The following is a 14047-nucleotide window of genomic DNA, read 5'->3' as shown; positions in this document are numbered from 1 at the left end:
ATGCTTCACTGACACATTGCTATTATCAAAGTCTGAATTGCTCTTCACTGTTATTATTTGTGTTAAATAAAACACAGTGGTAAACACTTCATTCTTTTCACAAATTCTATCAGCTCAACCATTATTGTTTTCTTCTTGTCAGTTTCAGCAAATAACCTACTAAAAAGCTATCTGCAACTTAATTAAAATACACATTATTAATGTCATGTTTATATGGAAAATCTTTGGCAAAATAAGTAGCCTCTAGCTTTTGAAGCAATCGCAATTAAGTCTGTCAATATGTACTAGTTGCTGAAGTACATGAAGAAAACAAGACTAAGTGAAGCAATTTGAGCTGCTTCAACCACCTCCACATAAATGGCATTTCACAGAGCATCTGATCTAGAAAACTACCCGTGGATCAATTATAAGAAACTGTCAGTTGTGCAACATAATGTATAACTGAAGGCTCTAGGTAATTTAAAGCTAATTTTCTTTAATCAGAATGTCTCGGTTTGGATAACATGGGAACTTTACCACTAATTTCAATAAAACCATACAGAAGGTATAGAGGATCTAATCCTAATTTAACTACACCATAAGCAGTGGCTGTTCTAAAAATATCAAGACGGATGAAAGCGTCCCAAATTACAAGGCTAATCTTTTGAAAGGTCTTTTGGTGTTGCAAGTTCCATCACTGCCACCCCTCAATTTCATGACTGTTCTCTCTAGTTTGAACAGTTGAAAGCTCAGCCTTTCTTCCTGGCTTCCAAACATAACTGCAGTTCTTACATGACCTTCTGCCTCTGAATCACCATAAGGAGCTGTGAAAACTTCTATGAATAAACTTTCAATTTCAGTAAGAAAACATCTTCAGGAGTACTCTACATATTATACAGGACTATCTTTTTTCTTTTTTTTGTCAAAAGAGTGAATTTTCCACTTGCCATTTAATCACTTTTAATGTTTGCTATGAAAAAAAAAGATCTTTTTTTCTTTCAAATATTTTAAAATAACATATAGGTTTAAAGAAACAGGTACGAAATTGCCCCAAACCCCACATTAATCTGCAACTCTTTTAACTTCTTCTAGTTAGCAATAACAAATGTGAAACTTGATTGTAAATTCTTTCTTCTTGTTTCCTCACCAGTACACTTGACAGCACACTGTGCCTAACATACATTTGTACTTCCCTTCACGTGGAACAGCAACCTTGGGAAGGTGAGATGGAGCAAAGGCTCAGGAGGGTTCCTTTCAATTTGGAAAGTGGCAGGTGGGGAATTCAGAAGCTGAGAGGCTATGCCACAGCACTGGGGAAGATCCAAACAAGCGTGTGTGCTCAGACAGCTGGTGTGGAACAAATTCGAGAAGCAGATTCAAGTGGAGGACTTCTAAATAGGTTTGATTTAGACAAGTGTTGGAGCCCTGAAAATCAGGGATCTCTTTCTTTTAGCTTGAAAATACCTCTGAAATATTATCCTATTGTAAATGTCTCTAATAAAAATATACGTTGTAGACACACACACAAATATCATCAGGTTGATAGCATCAACCTATCAGTATTAACATTATCAACATGAACAGGCCAATCAGTGACACTCTTTTGAAAACTGTGCATCTCACACCAGTTCTGCCATTTGCAAGTTTGGCTTTTTCTCCTTTCCTCTAGCAAGACTAGATGAGAAGATATATCAAGGTTTGATTCACTCAGTGTTACAATGAATGAGGTTAGGAATGAAAAAATCCTCAGAATATACCTCCCAATGCCCTACAAAGTGAGGTCACGTACGAGGGGCAGGTGCTTATAGGCATACATGATGGGCAATGACCAGAGACAGGAAGAGAAGAAGAGACGAGGTGGTAGTTAATAGACTATTCTTTTAAAGGTTCCAGTAGACAGCACTACCTGTAGCACAGATGAGGTTTACCAGTGACATCTGAAGCCGAGGTTACTGTGTCTCTGTAAGCTCATGAAGTGTAACTACAATGGCAAGGTAACACAAGCACAGTCAGATGTGTAGCAGCCCTGCTGAATTGCATGTATCTCACAGGTTTATGAAAATGAACAGTTTTTTCTTCATCCTCCGTCTTTGTGAATGCCAACATGTAGTTTTATGGTTTTGAGCTTCATAAAACAGTAAATGTTATTTAAAGTGAAATTATTATGTAATTTAGACTGAATAAATTGTTAAGCCACTGGCAGAAAGGCATTTAAATAGAACATTTTAGAAGCAGATCCAGTGTTTCAATTTTTATAAAAGATGTTTGAAACCTGGCATTTACTATTAAGCTTTTCTTATTTTGAATTCCCATACTTATCCGGGAGAAAACAAACACCAAAGCATCCACTGTTTTCTGGGATGGAAATCCCATCATGTAATTGGCTCCTTTGTTAATACATATATATCATAATAACTGTACTGGGAAGAAATATGGATTTCCTACTAAAATTTTACATAATTCAATACTTATATCTCACTGTTACTCCAAATATCTATCAACACAAAGTGGAAAGAGACCTATCACTCGTAGTGACCAATTACACCTGTACTCACCACCATCCCTTTATTGGGACATTAAAAAAACCCATTTATATTTAAGGCAATTCTCAATTCTTGAGCAAAATAATAATTGTAGAATTTTTTTGTACCCTCAAATAAAAAACTTATTGCTATGCAAAATGTTTGAAGTTAATGCAAGATCAGAAGCGGACAACTGCATTCAACCTCACTAAATACCCACATTAGCAGGATGTTTCCAATAAAGATAATAAAAACTGTGAGCGTTTCAACAATGTTAAAAATAAGATGCAGAATTTTATATCCAGTGCAATGACTTCTGATTCCACTAGCACTCGTTTCAAATATTTTCAGACTCGAATCCTGCCTACACTATAATTTCCATCGATGCATTCTGTGACGCACACCTGTGGCAACTGCAGGTCCCAGTCTTCCTGATACAGATACAGCCAGATGCAAAAAGATAATGACACTCCAGGTGCCTTCTACAAAAACAGACTTACAGAAGTTTTGAGAAACTGCAAATGCAATGAAATGTGAGAAAACTGAGGAAAGTCATAATCTCTTCACAGTAGCAAACAATATGAGTTTGGGTTTCCTGACTTATGAATGTTCAGGAACAAGCTAAATATCCACAGAACCCTGCCTTATGAAAAAAAAACCAAGGAAGCTAAAAATATATGGTTTTACTCAATGTTTTCTTTAAGAACAAACTCTTGCAGCACATTAGATGAAATTCTAGACCCAGTGAATACAATGATATAACTTCTATTGATTTCAACAGAGCCACAATTTCATCTCAGGGCCACTCACCTCACCATGGTCCCTGTCATGCATTCTATGAGCTACTAATAGTGCATATGACTGTTCAGAGGCATGAAGTATGTAAGATGAACTTTTCAAAGAGCAAAAATATGAAATAAGACATTATTTACATCATAAAATGTAACTTAATTCAATTACGTTTTAAATACACTAATTTAATAAATGTTCAAGCACCATTTGATGATATGATATAATGCCCTATATTTGCAAATATGGGATAGGTTTGTGGGATTAGAAAAAGCAAACACCCCAGATGACTCTAAAAGGTTAGAATCAGTGCTATTTTAGATCACAGTTGTAATACTGTTCAATGCTCTTTGATAACATGAACAAGACCACAGACCATTTTATAATGAAAAATGAGGTGATCTCTGCAAAAGGAGGAATGATTACAGAAACAACTTCTAAAATTTGCTGGTTTATGTCCTTTAATTATTCTTCATCTTTATACTCAGATATGGGAACAAAAATCACTTGGTAATGTGTACAAATGTACTTACAAGGTGGGGGGCGGGGGAACCCCATGAAAGATAAAGACAGTTTAAGGTAAATAAGAACAGAACATTAATCCTACATTAACTGCAGATGATTAAGCTTATCAATGTAAGTCCTAAGGTGTTACCAGAGAACAACTCTAAGCAGCAAGTAGGCAAAGAACTAATGTCATGTTTTCCAACTTCTACTGGCCAAGCATAGGCCAATACTATTAAAATAACAGTAAATTAATTATGAAAATTTCTGTAAATTTGAGCACTGTAAAACGTAAGAGTTCAATTCAAAAAATACATCTTGCTAGAGACTATTTTTCATTAACAAAACGTTGGATCAACACTTCAGTGCAAATAACTAATGGATATTTATATATGACAAAGCACAAACAAAGGTTTCCCTCTCCATCCTCTGTTAGGAATTCCATTTAACTATAAGAGTCAACAAAAACACAACACCCAAATTACTGAAATTGCCTAGGTAAATAAAGTCATCATGAATCAGAAAAAAAATGAAATATTCAAGGACACGCTAAAATTATTATCCAAGACCAATTCCAACAAGCTGCCTCTGATTACTGTAGTACCCCCTTAGGAAAAGTCTAGGTAAAATCAGAACTGCTGAGAATGAAAAGCTGGTATCAACCAAAGTGCTGCATTCCCCAAACACAAGTTCAGTAGGAACTTAGAAAGAATCCTTAAAAACTGACTTTAGATCTCTTTTTTCTCCTTTTTTTTTTTTTTTTTTGGTCAGATCACCTGGTTACAGATGTCCAATAGTAAAATACAAGTTATAACTTTAAAGTTTCATTTTCACTGGTAAGAAGTAGAAAAGCTTTCAAGAGAAATCAAGTATTTCACTGTTTTATTAAATGCCCTCTTCAAAGACACTTTCACAGGAAAGCAAATTCCAAACTGTTTTCCTGCCTTGAAAAACCTATATTAAGTATCTTTCACTCTTCCAGAGGAGCAATGCAGATAATAGATATGTTTAAAAATATCTGAAAGGCAGACATTCACATTTGCTGAAGCATGTACTATTATCTATGGGAGCAAAATATACTTTTTTCACATTCTGAAAATGTTTATATCTCCTCCCAGTAAGGAATTAGTGCAACAAATGCTTCTTACAGAATAAAATATAATCTTAATATTTCCTAGAAGGAAGACAGGAAAATTAGAGGTATTACAGTATTTCAGACCAAGGAATGATTATACTGAAGCAATATTGGAGACGCAAAGACTCTCTCATCTCTCTGAGCTATAGGTCTACTTCTATTTTTGTGCTAAAGTTCTAAGCTATCAATAGTCATAAAGCCCATCCTAACACAAAGCTATGAAATTACACCAAGAAACTTTTCAGAAGTGATGGCCTCACAATACACTGAAAAAATGAAGTAGAAACATTTTATGCTGCTAAGTACATAAAGCCCAAATGTAGGCAGATCACAGAATCATAGAATGGTTAGAGTTGGAAAGAACCTTTAAGATCCTCTATTTCCAACCGCCCTGCCCTGGGCAGGGACACCTCCCACTAGACCAGGCTGCTCAAAGCCCCATCCAGCCTGGCCTTGAACACCTCCAGGGATGGGGCAGCCACAACCTTCCTGGGCAACCTGGGCCAGTGCCTCACCACCCTCACAGAAAGAATTTCTTCCTAATATCTAATCTAAATCTATCCTCTTTCAGTTTAAAACTGTTATACCTCGTCCTATCACTACACTCCCTGATAAAGAGTCCTTCCCTATCTTTCTTGTAGGCCAGCTTTAAAATAAATTAGTCTATTCACATACACACATACATAAAGTAATATCTAACTCGGTGTCACTGTAACAATGAAAGCAGAAAACGTCAAGTATTTAAAAAACCCTCACTGCAGTAATAAGCGTGCTGAAGAGAAAGGAAAAGCAGGACTAAAATTAAAAAAAAAAAAAAGAAAAAAAAAGAAAAAATACCCCCAGACTTACACACACAGAGAACAGTCATGCTTTATATGCCTGTAAGATTTCTCAGGGTAGCTCAGTGTGCCAGGTGCTGTACAAAGCCCAACGAGACAATATTCCTGTTCACTTAAGTATCCTCATCATTCAGAATGTACAAGCTGTGTTTTATTTGGTATGACAACGTTTCTCAGGTGAGAAGCCACAGAATGGCTGGTAAGCAGTTTCAATGAGAATTGCAGCAAGTCTTTTGAATTAATATTTGGATTATGCCTCAACCTAAATCCACCAGTAATTTTTTACACCTTATGGTTCAAAAAGAATTCAATGATAAGCTTTCGAGTATCCTTGAATAAACTCCATTTCTTCTTCTCAAATTCATCAGTCTGCTTTGGGTTCTTCACAAGATACTTTCTATCTTGTGTGATAATTTTATCTGTCCTATGCAAATTTAATGTATTCTCATGCTTCTGGAAGCATTTCACATCCTTTTTGTCCAGTAAACAACACAACAGGGCTAGGGTAGAATAGGATCAAACATATTGTGTGTTGACAAGCACAGAATTGTAATCTTTTGAAAAACTGGTATTTATTGAATAAAAAAAATCTGAAATTTAATCCTTCCTTACAAGTGGAAAAGATTGAGCAAGGTTCGTTCTGCATTATCTCATATGTATTTACAGGCCCCCAAAAGCATCTGAACCTGAAAAACTCAAGGCTCAAAAAAGGATACTCACATTATGGTGACTGACAAAGGAAAATGGGGCTATGAAGAGAGCCTTCAGGCTAGAGGAGATTGGCTGCAAGAGAAGAAAACTAAACTCAGATTAAGTTGATAACACTGGACATCATAAACTAGCGAGCTATTTTTCAAACTTTTTCATTAATAGGAGGATATTCAAAAGAGGACAGAGTTGTCAGTGGAATTCCAAACATTCTAGATCATGTACAATATAAATGACACCTTTTAAAATTTAGGATAGGCAGGGCTAAATCTGTATTTTTTTCTATTTAACTCTCTGATGTGACTGACCTTTAGATTAAATTTGCTGGAATAGATTTCCCATTAATATTAAATGACACAAAAAAATTTACCTCTGAACTCCAGGCTTAGATTTCCTTGGGCTCTTGATTATTTCTGTGCTCCAATTATTTACTTAGCCGACTAATATAAAGATACCCAAACCAATATCATGACCAGCCTACCAATTTCAAAACTGACTGAATTTGAATTACTTTAAACATAACAGTACTCTGATACAGAGGCAAAAAACCTCATTTATTTCTCATCATTAGTTCAAATAATTTCCTGCCTGTTTTATCTGCAAATTATTGAGTGTGTTTTCTAATCCTGAAGAAGGTTCCTTTTCTTGTTACCAGAGGTAAACAAGTAGATGTGTGAGCAGCAGAACTAATGAAGCCTGGTTTCCAAATCTCCATCTGAAGTTTCTGACTTTTAATAAAAGGAAAACTAATTAGCTTTGGGGATGATAAGTTAGGATATTAATAGGGTCTTTCTCCTCCACCCAGAAACCTGTATACAGAACTTAACTCTTTGATACTTTCAAGCCTCCATCATATATTAAAAATCGGCCTGTGACGATTTTTAATCGGTGATGATACAGTGTGACTGAAACCCCCTATTTTGGGGGAAGCAGTGATAAAAAAAAAAAAAGTTATTTTCTTTCATAGCAGAGAAAAAAAGAGTATCTCATCAACTGCATAAATAATACTGAAGACAAAACATTTTATAAATGTTCTGCAGCAAAACATTCACAGCCCTTGTCACATATTTCTCTTAACAAATATGAATACATGTGATCAGTGTCGTGGAGGACAGCATGACACTGCTTCAGAAGGAAGTCCTAATACTGCAAGCAGTATTCCCTTAGACCTTCCATCCCACAGAAGGCAGCAGAACGTATGGAAGGAAAGGATGCCACCAAAATGCTCATAAGTACATGTAGAGAAATCACTACAGCCGAAGTAACTGCTTACAGGCATGCTGGGGAAGCATTCACATGGCCTGTCATTAACAGGAGGACAATGCTGGCGGAAGGGCCAGCTGTGTACATTTGAAAGCTGTATCACTGCCCGAATCTAAGCACCCTGAGAAACTTCCAGCCTTTGTGGCATTTTAATGCATATTTAGATGATACATGCAAATTGAAATCCTAAACTTTACAGAACTCAGGAGTCTGAATTCTGCCAACAACATCACGTATACAAAGTATATGCAAAAATGCACACAAATAAAATATTTTATACTGAACTTCCATAAGAATATCCATTGGTCCATTCTGTTTTACAGAAGTTAAAAGATACGCTTCCCAAAAATGTGATATATTTATCCTGGTCATTTTATTGAAAAGAAACATGAATTCAAGAACAGCTCAGCTCACTTTCTCATCTTGACAGAAACTTTGGGTCAGGAAAATCTTTTGAGTAAGGAAAAAAAGAATATAGCTCATCCAGCATCTAATCAGTAGCCCCCAACTGACACCCTAGTTCCTAAAAAAAAATAAAACAAGTACAAAATGCTGCATGAGTATTTCAACAATACCCTTGTCTCCATACCAATGTATTAGCTTAAAAGTGGTATTTTAGAAATTATTTATACTGTCTTTCAGAAGAATAGGCTACACCTTATTACTTCCATAGCAAAAGCACTCTGCTTGTAATTTCTGTACCTCACAATAATCCTAGGACACAGAATTGTTCAAAAAATCCCTGGAAGCTAAATAGCTATGTTTGAACTATCACTGTGTTTAGGTTTTGCTTAAGCAAATGAATTTCACAAAAACATTAAACCAATTGATTCTCCCCCTTCATAAATCGGTCAAAGAATGCATTTTTATGGTGGACCTTAGGCACTGAGTCACGATTAGAGAATTGAGCAAGCATCAAAACGTTCACAGCACCACAAGCTATTTTCTTCTCTGCTTCTGATTCCTAGACAGTTATTACTTTTGACAAAGAATTACAGAGAAATATTCCTCTAGGTTTTTGAAAGTAAGGAGACATTCATTATTAATAGAATTTTTTACCTTGGTAAGAATGTTGTGTCAGAACGTACCATTCAGGGAGCTTGGGAGATGAGAGACAGGCAGACTGCTGGACGTTATGTATGATGTATCAGAGGTTTTAAAGATCAGCCAGTTTTATTTTTTTAATTCATTACTTATTTAAACTTTTTTAACTGTGGTAGTGACTGCTGATGAACTTCACATATTTTCATGGTACAAATAATCTGCAGAAATTGTTGGCTAAAAAACGTGTTGTAGGCATGTAAGCTTTTACCTTCACAGTGGAATACATATGTATATGCACACTATTATACTTTTTTCTATTTTGCGGCATGCAAATAATTCAATTGAAATTTTGTAGATTATGTGCCAAAATATTTAATCATATATTTTAATCTTATGTTAACTTCTAATCTGTCTGAAAACAGTAAGAATTTAAGGATATACATATATTTTTCAAGTATTTGGTAATATACTTTTTGTCCCTTACTATTTTTACCAAACGTCAGTGATAAAAGAACCCCAATGAGAGACTTCTCACTTCAGCTGACTGCTAGATGGACTAGTCCAAATACCTATTTCCCAAACTGGCATTAAATTTAGTTGATTCACTTAGACTATGCAACAATGATTTTGATAGAAGAGGCATGAGCCAGAACTAAGTAATCTGAGAAAATATCAGGTTCTTTTACAAGAATAAATTGTAGCCTGATACATAATACCTCAAGATTTGATGGTAAATTTTATTCACAAGAAGTGCAGCTATTGGATCACTTATGTGACTGATACTGAAAAATGGAACAACTGCACTTGGGATGAATGTATTAGAGTCTTATTGTAAACACGGTAATGGACCTGTTCTTTGAAAGTTAGTTAATAACACTGTCAAAAAAATCACACTTGAAATTCACAGTATTGTTTTCCAGCTGTATAGGAAAACTGTTTTACTTTATTTAAGTGGGAGTTTTCAGGTATTAAAAAACCAATTAAAATAAAAAGCCTTACATTCCTTACAGCCCTTACAAGGGCTTGGCTTCTTGTTTTTTTAATCTGGAGAATCATGAGAATAATCATAACATAACAGGCACCTTCACATTACATTTCTACTAGAAATAAGACTTTGATTTGATTCATGTGATTTCAAATCAGTGTACTCTCCCATGTAAAACAATGTTGGGATGGGTTTTCCTCTGCTATATCTATTTCTGCAGTATGGGCTTTTACTACGCTCAGTTACGCAAATCAGGAGCTCTGTACCCTATATCAAAACATTTTATAGAAAGAAATGAGTAATAATTTCTCAGGATTTTGAAAGCTACTTGTAGATGTGAAAGGCCGTCATATGTCTCATCATAATGAATATGATTATGATTCTGCCTCTCTTTTTCCATCACTTCATGACAGACAGAAACTGAATATCACAAATAAGGAGAAGACCTCAATACATTGAGTCTGTCATTTACAGGTATATAGATTTATGCAGTAATACTGTAAAACCAAAACCCCTATTTTACCCTTGAAATGTGCTTTGATTCATCATACTGCATTTCAGAAAGAAGTGAAACAACTGTTTAATCCAGTAGTTCTTCGCATAATATTAAAGTACAGGAACATTTAATATGTACAGAAATGCTAATGACTGAGCATCACTTTACTACATAAAGAAAGAAGGAGCACAAAATAATGTAAAGAATACTAAAAATAATTAACCTTAAATTTCCTTAATCTGTTTTTGCAAGGAGAGGGAAGTAAGGGTGGAAGGTCATTATAGATATATGGTCAAAAAATACAGTCAAAACTAGATTTTTAGATTGAGGTGATACTTTTTTATTAGACCAGCAGGCTTGGAAAAAGAAGACAAAATTTCTGGCATACAAGTCCCTTTTTCAGATCTAAAACAAAAGGAGAAAATTGTAAAGCAAACTATAATTAAGACATTAAGAACAATTGCTTGGGATTTCATTAGATATGTATTAGCCTATCCAGTAGAAAAGGAGGGTGTACCTGGGGAGTCAAAGAGACTCAGTAAGGAGGAGAGGTGAGAGGTGGCTGCCTTGCAGAGGAAAGAGCTACCTGTAATTTATAACTTGTGTAACACTGTGACACTAATTGGGGGGCTCAGTGGAACAGGACTTGCAGGTTATAATAGACCAGAAAAACAGTATCTCCAGTGAGTCCATAGTTTTTGGTATTTACTAAGTTATGAATTCGAGTTTCCAGACTTATCTTTCAAAAGTATTTTGTAGGTCATTCTTTAATTAAGGCAGAACAGTTGCTTCCAAGTTGAATTTTGCTTTGAAGTTTCCTGCTTCTGTATCAGACCTAAAGAAGTACTTATGTGCCTGAGAGCTTATCTGGGTTTTTTTTTCCAACTATACTTAGTCTAATTAAAGATGTTACCCCTACCTGTAAATCTTCTCTTAATTAACAGCTTCATGGATTTGCTGATGGCAAGTGCAAGAGTGGATCACTCCACTGCTATCAAACCAATAGGGAATTAAACTAAGCATGCTAAAATGTCATTTCCTCATTATAAAAATGCAGTAACACCTTTTCCTCTCTAACAAGACTATGGCTGCAAAATATATCCCTCCAAGAATGGAATGTTCTTGTTGAGGTCTAAGAGAACAGCTATCTCATGCTGCAGTGGCTGCTGAACAACAAAATCGTGGTTAAAAATCTCTTCCTAACTTTCTCTGATATGCAGGTGTCACAAAGGAAAAGATCAGATAGAAGAACTGACGTCTGTAAAGAGTTAAAGCTGAACTAATTGAATAATAATATGTTGTTAGTGAAATGGAATAGGCCATAAAATAGTAATGTTGTTGGAAGAAACAAAAAGAGAGTAAACATTGAGTTGACTGGCATACCGTTGAAGAGGGTAGGTCTCCATGGCATATTCGCTACAGAAGTTATATAGGAATGCCAATCAAAGAAAACGTTTTCAGCCTCCTGGGATTTAAAAATTTCCATTGAAGTAACTATCTGCTCTCCCATTTAAAGTCAAAGCCAGAAGACTCCAAGGGCAAACTAAGCAGATGGGACATTGTGAGTGATGCAAGAAATAACTGAATTGTTTGTTGAAGCATTATATGTACAAAGAATTATACAGAATGTAAAGTGATGGAGAGGCCATCGAGCTCACCTGAGAAATTCTGCCATGAAAGAGAACCTTCTCCATCAACCCCCCAAGGGAAAAGAAACAGTGAATAGATCTGATATATTAGAGAACAGCAATTTCATAATATCTTTTTAAAGTTCCTATGGAAGCTCTCAAACTTTTGGTGCTAACATACCACTGTTGTTTTTACTTCAAAGCTCGGGGAGAAACATATGGATGCTCCAAATCATTTATGAAATTGCAAAATAACAGTGATATGAAACTTCATGTATATTTTGAAGTAGTTGTACAGGGAACACAATGTATCAAGGCTTTAGCTACTACTTTTTGTGGGGAAAAAACCCCACCTGTTAAACAGTCAAACAATAGAAAGAGAAATAAGTATATGTTCAAGGTCACAGAGTGCAGTCATGCAGATAAAACACACTAAACTAAAACCCTTCTGCAAAATGAGCAAAATAGGTGTGCACAAAGAAAGACATTACAAAGACAAATAAATCAGCTCACATTTCAATGGTGACTGTTTCTTACAGTGCGGTCTATTAAACCCATTTGAATCCCTGCGCGCTATAACACGCACACAGACCTCTTTCTCCCCATTTCTAGAGCATGACTGCCATACACTCTGGAGTTCAAGAAGTCAAGTATTCATTGAATTTGGAAAAGTTATTACAAACTCAATCTCAGGACTTGTGGGCTTTGAGGACTTCTTGGCACCATGAAGAACAGCTTCCCTTGGCCACAGAGAGCGCGCTGTGGGATGGCTTCGGAACTTACATATCAGTATTGCTTCACCTCCTTCCACCCAATATGCTGGCTTTTTATTTATCTAAAACACAATGATTAGACAATTTGCACACTAGTTCTCCATATTTTCAGATATTTTTAATCTCTTGCTGCCATAATTTATGGTTCCAATCTCAAAAAACATTGCCCTTTCTGCCACTTCTTCTGCGAGTCTTTCTTCAATGAAACTTTGAAAAAATGTTTCATTAACATGCAACTTGTGTATTATAGGATCCAATAGCTCATTCCCAAACAAAAACTCCAGATCCCAATACGCTATAGCTTCTCCAACATTCAGATTCAGACATTACAGTCTGGATGCATAATTTCTTTCATTACTTATGGGGGTCCTGTAGGTTAATTGTCACCTAACAATAAACCCATTGCAGTAAGCTTCTCAAATTGTTCAAGAGCTGTGTTGCAGACACCATTGATACCACAATAAGAGCTGATAGTGTTGAACTAGAAGAGTGTGTTACATTATTCTGTAAAAAGAGCAGGAAAAATAATAGAAGATTATGGTAGTTCTTACTTGTCATACATTTATCATATAGAGTAAATTAAAAATCTTTACGAGGTTAAACAAACAGAAAAAAGTATAGCTACCTTTTCCATTCTGGCTTTCTATTAAAAATAACAACAAAAGAAAAACGATGAAACTAAAGACACAAGATGTAGAATACTAAGAAGGTGACTGGATGAAGGTAGTGCAAGTGATAAAAATGTGACTTGATTTGGTCTAATCTCTGGAGCTTCTCCGCCATTTTTCTTTCCTCCTTTGAAACTAATTGTCTAATATTTTATATTACAGGTCAAGTACAGTTTCAAAAGGAGACAAATACAATTCAGCGAAAGGATTCCTTAGATAAAATTCCCCAAACTGAAACAGAAATACAGTGTTATGGAAACCTCCTTAAGACAGTATACAGCAGAAACATGATTTCCGAGTCTGTTTGCTGCAGACACTGACAGAAGCAAGAAAAAGGATTCTGACTCTATGGATGTGCGCTGACAAAAACATGGGATAAGTTCCAGCTGCTGCTTGGCCACACACTGAGATAAGAGGAGCCAGATGCAAAGTTCCCAACCCGCATACACTAAAAGAAGCCAAAGCCATATTAACTAGTGGACTGTGCCCACTGGAGGAGAAGCTGGAGGCCAGCTGGGCTACTGAAGACTTGAGAATAGGCAAGTGGACCCCACCCTCTGTTTTCTTTGTACAGTGATTTGTGTCCTTTATATCTGGTACCCATACTTATTTGTGGTCCCTTTCCCTCCCCAAGGCCTAGATTTGAAATTATTTTCCCACCTTCCTTGCTTGCATACTGTGTTAGGGATAATAGAGGATGGTCTGAGTGAGACA

The 14047-nt window shown here is 35.8% G+C and overlaps 1 protein-coding gene across 3 annotated transcripts in view; it reads right to left on the bottom strand.

Annotated features, from left to right (window-relative positions):
• TENM1 (teneurin transmembrane protein 1) overlaps window positions 1-14047 on the bottom strand; it is a 995213-nt gene that overhangs the window by 825481 nt on the left and 155685 nt on the right. The window contains exon 2 of one of the 3 annotated variants that reach the window (XM_074599876.1): window positions 6489-6551. The exons of the other annotated variants lie outside the window; for them this stretch is intronic. The gene's annotated coding sequence lies outside the window, so the exon portion shown is untranslated. The remainder of the gene's footprint in view (window positions 1-6488; window positions 6552-14047) is intronic. 3 annotated transcript variants of the gene reach the window in all.

This window comes from Larus michahellis, chromosome 9 (genome assembly GCF_964199755.1).
Source record: "Larus michahellis chromosome 9, bLarMic1.1, whole genome shotgun sequence".
Lineage (NCBI taxonomy): Eukaryota > Metazoa > Chordata > Aves > Charadriiformes > Laridae > Larus > Larus michahellis.
The sequence above is the reverse complement of the archived record's forward strand: the minus strand, read 5'-3'. Positions and strand labels throughout refer to the sequence as shown.